This window comes from Bombyx mandarina, chromosome 19, assembly GCF_030267445.1.
Source record: "Bombyx mandarina strain Sakado chromosome 19, ASM3026744v2".
NCBI classification, from domain to species: domain Eukaryota; kingdom Metazoa; phylum Arthropoda; class Insecta; order Lepidoptera; family Bombycidae; genus Bombyx; species Bombyx mandarina.
The window spans coordinates 3,143,168-3,153,073 of NC_143225.1; the positions used below are offsets into that span (position 1 = coordinate 3,143,168).

The following is a 9,906-nucleotide window of genomic DNA, read 5'->3' on the forward strand; positions in this document are numbered from 1 at the left end:
TAACCACTCACCGTCATATCGACTTTATGCCCGTCAGCAAGGGCAATATAAATACAACCACCTACTAGTAGTTAAGCTTCTAAAAAACGGCAAAACGATGTCTGACAACAAGGTCATCTAAAATCCTGAGCGACGACATTTAAGGACATCATGATAGCTCATTACAAGTACTGGCCCGTTAGATTACCAAAGTCATTGCTACAATGCATCTCGTTAAGAAAACGTGATCCTTAGTCAGACGATCATGCTGCGGCTAGCTGATGTAACTGGGAATTTATGAAAACATCCAGAAATTTAACTGATAAACAGATAGTATACTTTATTATACACGCATTATTTAATGCAATGCGTAAAGATTTGCTCTGTTTTGAAACACCACTCTGTGTTATAATATTGTTAATACTGGTGGTAGGACCTCTTGTGAGTCCGCACGGGTAGGTACCACCACCTTGCCTATTTCTGCCGTAAAGCGGTAATGCGTTTCGGTTTGAAGGGCGGAGCAGCCGTTGTAACTATACTGAGACCTTAGAACTCGTATCTCAAACTGGGTGGCGCATTTACGTTGTAGATATCTATGGGCTCCGGTAACCACTTAACATCAGGTAGGCCGTGAACTCGCCCACCCATCTAAGCAATAAAAAAAATGACTATGGGCTCCGGTAACCAGTTAACAGCAGGTGGGTCATGAGCTCGTCCATTACCCAAGCAATATTAAAAGAAAAAGAGTAGTAGAGCTATTCATCATAGTGCCCATGTATCTCTTTTGTGACTTTTCTGGAATATTAAATTATCTGCGACCAAGCTTAAATTCAGCATAAAATAGTTCGTTTTCTTTGGACATATTTTTATTCACCTCAGGCCAAAGAATCTGTTTTGTAAGAGCTGGGTATTTTGCTGCCTAATGCACTGCAGTCATACCGTATGATTCCTCTAGACTAGGATTCCTCTTCCTCCTTACAACACTTGCAGATTAGGAGGGAGACTCAGCTCATATACGTGCCTTCACAACTTAGCGTCGTGTAAATCTCGCTAGAACCCTCAGCGTACCCTCATGGTACTTTACTTATATGACTCGTACTGTGGGAGTTCCTGACTGTACCAGTCATCAAAGCTTTTCAGTATGACTTGCGCATGAAGCTTCCTGGAACCACAGATATGGCCCACCCGTCATGCAAAACAATAAGAGAATCTAAGCCTCTATCTACATAGACACAAAATGGTTATTTGTAATTAAAATAAAATAAAAAGCTTTCTATTTTTTTGCGTAATAATTAGTTACTGGAGCCCATGGGCATCATAACGCGAATGCTGTCATCCTTTCCACTTGTGACACGTGAGGTCAAAAACTCAGTTATATTTATTTATTGTATGACGAATATTATGATAGAATACTTTTTGTTTCATTTAGCAACACTAAAAAAAAAGTCAGACATCAGTTGAAAGACAGTTAGTGTCAATGGGAGATTTGAAAAATATGACTAGAAAGATATGTTTGTGAAAATAAAAAATTGAGATTTAATAAGATGGTTAAAATATATTTTAACAAATTTTTTTTAAATCTCAATTAACGAATGTGTAAATTTAAAATCATATATCTCAACTATTTATTATGGTGTAAATTAAAAATTAAGATTTACGAGGAGCTCTTTATCTTGTATCTATATATTAATACGTGAAGTAAAAACTTTGTATCCCTTTTTACGAAAATTGTGCGGACGGAGGAGTATGAAATTTTCCATACTTATAGAGAATATAGAGAAGAAGTGCACAATGCTAATATTTTTATAAAATAATGCATAAAGTTACATTAAATCAATAAAGAAAACATTACACACACTACATACCATATACTTGACGCGCACATGCATGCATACTATTTATTGTCAAACTTTTGTTCTTGACGTCTGTTGTCAAGTTGAGAATAGATTAAATATGGTTTGGCTTTGTTAATATTTTTTATAGTATAGTCTTGGTGAAATTTGTAATTATAGAAGTATAAAATACAATCATAATAGTGTAAAAACTTACAATTCCAATTAATTATAGTCGAATTTCGACTACTGCGGGACCACTAGTATCTTTAAAAGTTTAAATATTGTAATAAAAAAGTTTTTTTTACTTATTCTATGGCTTTTGTGTTTAAGTATAGGTATGTTTAATGATAATGCAGAATAAATGATACTTAACAAGGAATACTCAATCTCTATTATACATACTAATATCATAAATGTGAATGTGCATTTGTTTGTTTGTCCTCCTTTCACGTCAAAACGGAGCACAGGGTTGACATGTTTTTTAAAGTGATACTTTTAGCTTAAAAAAGTGGAATAGGCTACCTTTTATCCCAAAAAAACATCTAATTCCCGCGGGTAACTACACTGATACATCGCCATATCCACTCGGGCGAAGCGGCGGGTAACAACAGTTTATCTTTATACATAGCTTTGTCCCATTCAAAGCCTCCCGCTAATTCAACGTTCGCTTAAGATCTGAAGCGAACCGCGGAGAGTACAAAAGCAAATATTGCGCGTAAAATTAAATTTACGTAACGCAATTAACCATTCATAATGGAAGAAAGTTTGTGTTCTATCCGTTTGACTCCAATTTTATTGTTGTTTCAACTCAAATCGTAATTTAAAAACCGAACTGTATTACGTTCTTTTTTTTAGTTTGACCTTTGATTGCTAAATCCAAATGTCACATAGATACTGATGGATATGTAAACAAACAACTATTTGACTTTTGGCGGGAATGAGAGGAGCGAAGTTGTTTTAATTGTTTTATTTTCATAATTCAATATTGCTTCAAGTTTGAACGTCTAATAATAACTATGGTAGACGTTGAAAACACAAATTTAATTCAAAATACTAATAATGATAAAATAAATTAATTAAGATGATAAATAATGATCGCCTTTTTGGCGTAATCTTGAATAATCTGTAGGCCGCGAGTGGGCTTACATCCTCGTATGATATAATTTTTAATCTTTTTAGATAAAACAACTTTAAGGTTTACTTTCAAATCGTCATAGCAACAATTCTTAACTTCTCCATATGTCAAAAACAAAACGCTATTAAATAAATAGCAACTCTCTCTGTATCTCATACTTATTGCATACAGATCGTCAGGGAATCGTTCTGCTAGTCGAAATCGTTATTTTACTACTTCAAAAAAACAGAAAATAATTCGCTAAATTGTACATTCAATAATTGACAAGGCGCCTCAGCTGAAATCTAAGTTGGCAGCGATCCAAAAAAAACATAATTGAAATATAATCTAAATTTTTATCAATGTGTGTCATTCCAATATACTGATAATAGTCTGTGGTCCAATGCCTTACCTTTAACTCAGAGCGGTTTCATCCACACTGATGGTTTTACGTCTAAGGCGGCATGATTTGAGGGAAACCAAATTTTCAATGGGTCAAAAATTCAGAAATGAAAAAAAAAGACAACCTCATTTGAAAATGAATTCAGATTAAGTTCTATAAAATAAATTATAAAGTTATTTTAAATTGAAAATAAAAATATTGCATCAAAATAAATAAAATGACTAAAATTAAGGGTGGCGCGATAAATAGGGCCTAGGTCGGCATCAAACCTAAATCCATCACTGCTCATCCGAATTCTTCATTCAAAGGATCCCGTTTCGTGACTGCGATGCGATCTTTACACTGTCAGTCTTTCTGAATTGCATAAAAACGTAATGTTAGACTACGTTAGTCTGCTTGACTTTGCACAAGTCCGCAAAAACGTAAATAAACCAAAATAACATTGTGTTTTAGAATATTAAAAAAAATGATCCTATACACATACGTACAGATTTGATTAATATTTTAAAATCTCCAAACAAGTATATTCCCATTTCGTTGCCTACAAATTGAAGAACATATTAAAACTGGCTACGGAACACGCTTCTTTAGTTTCTGTTTAAAACAATAGATTACATGCGCGCCATCTGTTTTGATTACATTATTACATCGGAAACCATTCCAAAAGTACATACGCGAAACTATTAAACAAAAACAATACATTGAAATAAAGAGAGTTTACTTATAGGTAAATAAATATATAATAACTATTTTCAGAGAGTCAATAAATCTTATATCGATCCAGTTGATATAATGATGAACTACTAATCAATGGATACGATCCTGTTCAAATACTTTTTTTTTCTAAGCTGATAGCCATGAGAAGACATTTCAGCGTAACCCTTACAAGTAGGTGAGCTCACGGGGCTCAAACCTGACGACGTTGCTAACACTAACCCTAGCAAGAGCCGTGCTTCGCAGAATCTACCACCGGATTGGAAACGCGACCCACTGAGAAGATCCGGCGAGAAACTCAGTGGGCTGTGTCTGTGGGTTAATTTACTCGCTGAGTCCTTCGTCGCAAGCGACGGGTTCGACGAGAACGATGACCGGTGCTTGGGGTACCTAAAAGCACCGTTAGTGGATCAGGAGGATCCGAAATGACGTGTCCAAATACTAATAATCTTCCTATGCGTCCTGTACATATTAAGTATTAGTAAATATAATAGATTTAATGTAATAGGCCTAGATTAGCACCTCCCTATCTAGCTGCGAGGGTGTCGTAAGAGTTGACCTAATAGATTCGCCAGAAATGGGCAGAATCCTTCCTATCGCTGCGTTCCAGATAATATAGATGAACTCTATGGATGATCTGTGATGCCCGGCATATATTTGACATTTTATAACTGGTGGTAGGACCTCTTGTGAGTCCGCGCGGGTAGGTACCACCGCCCTGCTTATTTCTGCCGTGAAGCAGTAATGCGTTTCGGTTTGAAGGGCCGTTGTAACTATACTGAGATCTTAGAACTTATATCTCAAGGTGGGTGGCGCATTTACGTTGTAGATGTCCATGGGCTCCAGTAACCACTTAACACCAGGTGGGCTGTGAGCTCGTCCACACAACTAAGCAATAAAAAAAAAATAACAAAAATTGAGACATTACGTCAATTCCGTCACTCAAATTGGGATATGAAGTCGAAGTTTCAAATGTATTGTATAATCAGTGTCCCACCCTTCATAGTTTCTATTTCTATTGCCATTCCAGGCAGAGCAGCGTGCTTAGCGCGAGTTCTTTTACGTTCTCGATAGCGTAAAAGTTAACTCAAATTTTTATGAAGTTACGTTTGCCTACGTTTGCCACTAGGGGCGCTGTTCCAACTCCATACAAATTTGAGTTAACTTTTACGCTATCGGGAACGTTAAAAAACTTGCACTAAGCACACAGCAAACGACATCTCAATGGTCAGTTACTGTTACTCGTGGACCTCAGTAATTTCAGGAAACCGCTGCCAGACGAAACGTATAAGTTCACAGCAGATAAGCAAGTTTTGGTCAGATAGTGGTAGGACATCCTGTGACACCGCACGGTAGCTATCATCATGAGACCTTAGAACTCATGCCTTGAGGGGGTGGCAGCATTTACATAGTAGATGTATATGGATTCCCGGTAACTGTTTAACACCAGATGGGCCGTGAGCTCGTCCACCCATCTAAGCAATAAAAAAAAAGATACCCGCACGGACTTGCACGCTCTAGCGATAATAAAAATAACGAAATTTAAACCCAGTTCCTTTTTTGGGTATATTGATTAAATTATAAATGCCAAATATTTAATAGTCTCGTCTTAAAAAGAAACAATTTTTAAATTAATACATTTTTACAAACTCTAAATCATTTGTTTCTATTTTAATACCAAATCTAAGGCCAAAATCGAGCTCTATAACAAAGTAGGTATTTGATTGCCGATTTTAATCTCATTCCTTATACATGAAATACATCATGAAGAACAAGGCTAAAAATTAAAATAAATCTATTATCTAGCACAATTGATCTTTCTCAACACATACAACAGTAATTTGAACCATGTTAATACACGTAAAATATTAGGTGAATACAACTTTCAGAATAAAATCACGCAAAATAATAAAATCGATTCTTACGTTTTGACAGATGTTGCCTCGTTAAAATGACAATTTAAAAAAAATACACTCCACCAATAAACAACACGATTTACTGACAATTTCTTCGCACATGTCCGTATTAAAAAAAAAAAAAAACAAAAAAAAAACCAAAAAAGCTGAAACCACAACAAAACGCGCCAATATTAAAATTTAATTTACCGGTATTACGCGTAATGTAAATGACATGGATTTTCGATGTTAAAAATCGGGTAAGTATGTCATCGTATGACAGAAATGCGGGTCCGCTAGTTTCTTATGCAATGCAACGCGTGTTTACCGAGCAAGACATCTGTCGAAACTGAAAGTGTTTGGTTTGAGGCTTCGTATTCGCGGTTCTCAATGCACCGGCGAGTGACGTTGCTGTTATGGTACTGATATGCGGATATTATGCTTTTGAATATTTTATTTCTCACTAGCGACCCGCCCTCGGTTTGCTTCGGAAGCATTAAATTTTATTATTGATAGCTGAGTCCGCAATGTAACCCGCGGTTATTGCCGTACCGCGGCTAACGCCGCGGGGCGAAGCTAATCTAAAAAAGTAGCCTTAGTTATCCTTATATCATCAGCTACCTGTCAGTGAAAGTCCCGACAAAATCGGTCCAGCCGTTCCAGAGATTAGCCGGAACAAACAGACAGACAGACAGACTGACAGACAGACAAAAATTGTAAAAAATCTTATTTTAATGTATGTACCGTATATATATTCATATGCATGTAGTAAAAAGCGGCTATTTCAATATTACAAACAGACACTCCAATTTTATTTATATGTATAGATTTCAATATTTTGAATATTCCAGTACGTGTCTACCCATAGACAAAACTCGATTCGCGCCAACCTTTAGGTAGAAATCTCAATGGCTGCTGTTTTCTCAGCGTTGTTTATAATGCAATTGGCTATTTCGACCGTAGAGCAATTATGCGTATGCCAAAAGAGTTGTTAAGGCCTTTAGGCTTCAATCTTACATAATAATATAATAAGATATAATTTTATCAAATATGAAAAACGTCTTCAACAGATATATTGACATCAATGTGAGTCGAAGTTAATTAAATATGCATTAGTATAGATACCGAACTCTATAACAAAAATCAGGTCAGGTCTTGATAAAATTTAAATGAACATGAGATGCACCTACTTTCAAATAAAAATAATCACCAAAATCGCTACACCTAGACACAAGTTCTGATGTAACATTAAAAAAAATACAGTTGAATTAAGTCTCCTCTTTATTTGAAGTCGGTCAAAAACGCCCAACAGCAAAAACACATCCATTAATCTTCATACGAATATCACCTAAAAGTCCTTAGTACGTATGTGTTTTCGTCGATTCAGAACATCACTAATGTAAAGTCGTACCTCGAAGCTATCGTTAGGTAACACCGCATCATTTCCCATTCATCTCCGCTCTTGACGCCATATCCGCAGGCTTTTTGCATCGATAATCACGCGGATGAACGTTCTTTTTATTATCTAGTGAGCACAGTTCCTTGAGGAATGTGTTCTTAACACGAAAAAATTATGATTTTTTTTTTGGTTACCTAAGCTTCCAGCACACAGCAATCGAGAGAGTCTGGGAAAAACACTTGTGTCCAAGCAAAGGGTTAAAGCATTATTACCGCTGGTCAATTAGAGACAAGTTTTGATCTTGACTTGATCAGTACGGGTATGATTACCTATTTACAAATCTTTTTTATTTATTTTTTATTGCTTAGATGGGAGGACGAGCTCACAGCCCACCTGGTGTTAAGTGGTCACTGGAACCCATAGACATCTACAATGTAAATGCGCCACCCACCTTGAGATATAAGTTCTAAGGTCTCAAGTATAGTTACAACGGCTACCCTACCCTTCAAACCAAAACGCATTACTGCTTCACGGCAGAAATAGGCAGGGTGGTGGTACCTACCCGCGCGGACTCTTAAGAGGTCCTACCACCAGTAGTAACTCTTTGTAGCAATATTAATATAATAGATGATTTGCTTTGCTTTGAAAGGTTATTTGAGTTTCATACACCATTTCCTTTTGCTATACAGCGGGACGCGGGTGTCTTGCCCGCCCCTCATCGACCTTTTTCATCTTCTAAGTCGTTCCCTCGTTGTTAAGGATCATGTTTCTTCTGCAGTCTTCTCAGTGCTCCCACTTATTCCTATTTTACCTTGAGAGCATCGTTTACCGGCATTCCCAGCAACTGATCAGACCTGTCAGATCAGACCAACGCTTTAGACTTCGGTCTCTAGGTCTTTTTCCTTCTATTTAGCCGGTAACGATGAATCTTTTCAGGTTATCAGGATGATATGTGACCGAAATATTGCGGAACCCGACGCATACTGGGTCCCCTCTCCTCTTCTTTATCAACCACATTAGCCACACATTGACATACCTTAAGTATCTGTTCTCTAATCTTTACATAAAAAATACCCGTTTTAATGCAGTATAGCCGCGATAAATTTGTAATTCCGAAAATGACATCTTGCTTTTTCCCGGGAAAAATACTCTCTGGTTGATTTGCAGATTCGTTATCACGAACCAAAGAACCCACTTGTGTTTATTAGAGCAGATATAACTGGCTATGCTCGGTTCATATCATTTACCATGGTAAAACGTAATGCTCTAAAATAGTGATTGATAGGAAATAGGGATATTAATACCTGTTTAATCTGAATCATACAGACTTAGCACGTGCTCAGGAACTATTTTGACCAAGAATAGCATTCTGCTGAAAATAACCCACGGAAAATATTATTTTGCACAATAAGTCGTGCGTGCTGTGAGACCATACGCTTAGATACGACCAACTATCTCAGAATCGAGACTCCGATCACATGTCCTGTAGGGGAAGCTATTATAGAACCAAAGATAAGGATAAGGCAAGGTAAGGAATATTACTATCGTCTATCGAACAATATCACCTGCTCGGCAGAAGATCTTCCTTTCACTAAATTCAAAGTAGATGCCCGTACTGACGTTGTGGGATCTATGAACTCTGATATCTTGTTTCAGATACATCACTAAAATCCATCGTGATTTTCTATATGGATACACCCCACTCCCGTTATGTTTTGCAAAGAACTAACAAAATAACTTCTAATAACTGTTTCTCTAAGATCGGATTGTCTCACGGAAACATTGTCCATTGTTTAAAACATTTAAACTGATTATATTTCCACTGTGACGGGTGTGGTTTTTTGATTTGAAAACAATTGTGAATGCTTCGCTTTAACTAGTTTTACCTTTCGCGTTAACCGCGCGGAATACTTTTTAAATTATTTAGATAACGGACAACACAAAACATACATTAATGCACATTAATTAATTATTACTTCTTCTAACGTATTCAGGTGAAAACTACAGGGTGTGTTTCGTGAACTATATTTAAATAATGTTTTTATCTTGGATATTTAATGGGTTTCGACTGATGTTTAGCATTCGCCGGTTTTTTTTTCCTACCTGTGCTGGTAGCCTCGAAGGGTTGTGCTAGCTTAACCGAGCGAGTAGGTGAGCTTACAAACCTTTAATCTAACCAATTTGCTACAAATCCATACAAAATTGAGTTAACTTTTACGAGAACGTTAGAACACTGACATTTGTCGGAGTGACCTTACCGGCAACCACACGCCTTTCCGTAGTCACTTTAGGAGAGAGGACGTACGTTAAGGGAGGATTATATATGATAATGACGTAGGGACGATAAGAAAGTGGTCGTATTAAAATAAAAAGCAAAATTAAGGTGGCGCCACAGTAGCAAGTGGAGATGTTAAAAACAGCACCATAAACAATCAGACCTCACTGTGACCCAGCAGTCTACATTCAGCTAAAATCTGCTATAATCATAAATTTCCATTTCATACACTAGCGCTATTTCGGTGAGTCTTTCAACAATAGCTTGCTATTTACAGGCAGACCCTTTTACA

The 9,906-nt window shown here is 36.7% G+C and overlaps 1 protein-coding gene across 2 annotated transcripts in view; it reads right to left on the reverse strand.

Moving 5' to 3' along the window:
* LOC114239481 (uncharacterized) overlaps positions 1–6,405 on the reverse strand; it is a 44,739-nt gene extending 38,334 nt beyond the window's left edge. Inside the window, exon 1 of one of the 2 annotated variants that reach the window (XM_028169689.2) lies at positions 5,971–6,401. The gene's annotated coding sequence lies outside the window, so the exon portion shown is untranslated. Of the gene's footprint in view, positions 1–5,970 lie in introns of both variants that reach the window. The other variant, XM_028169688.2, reaches the window with a different exon arrangement.
* Between the last annotated feature and the right edge of the window lie 3,501 nt (positions 6,406–9,906).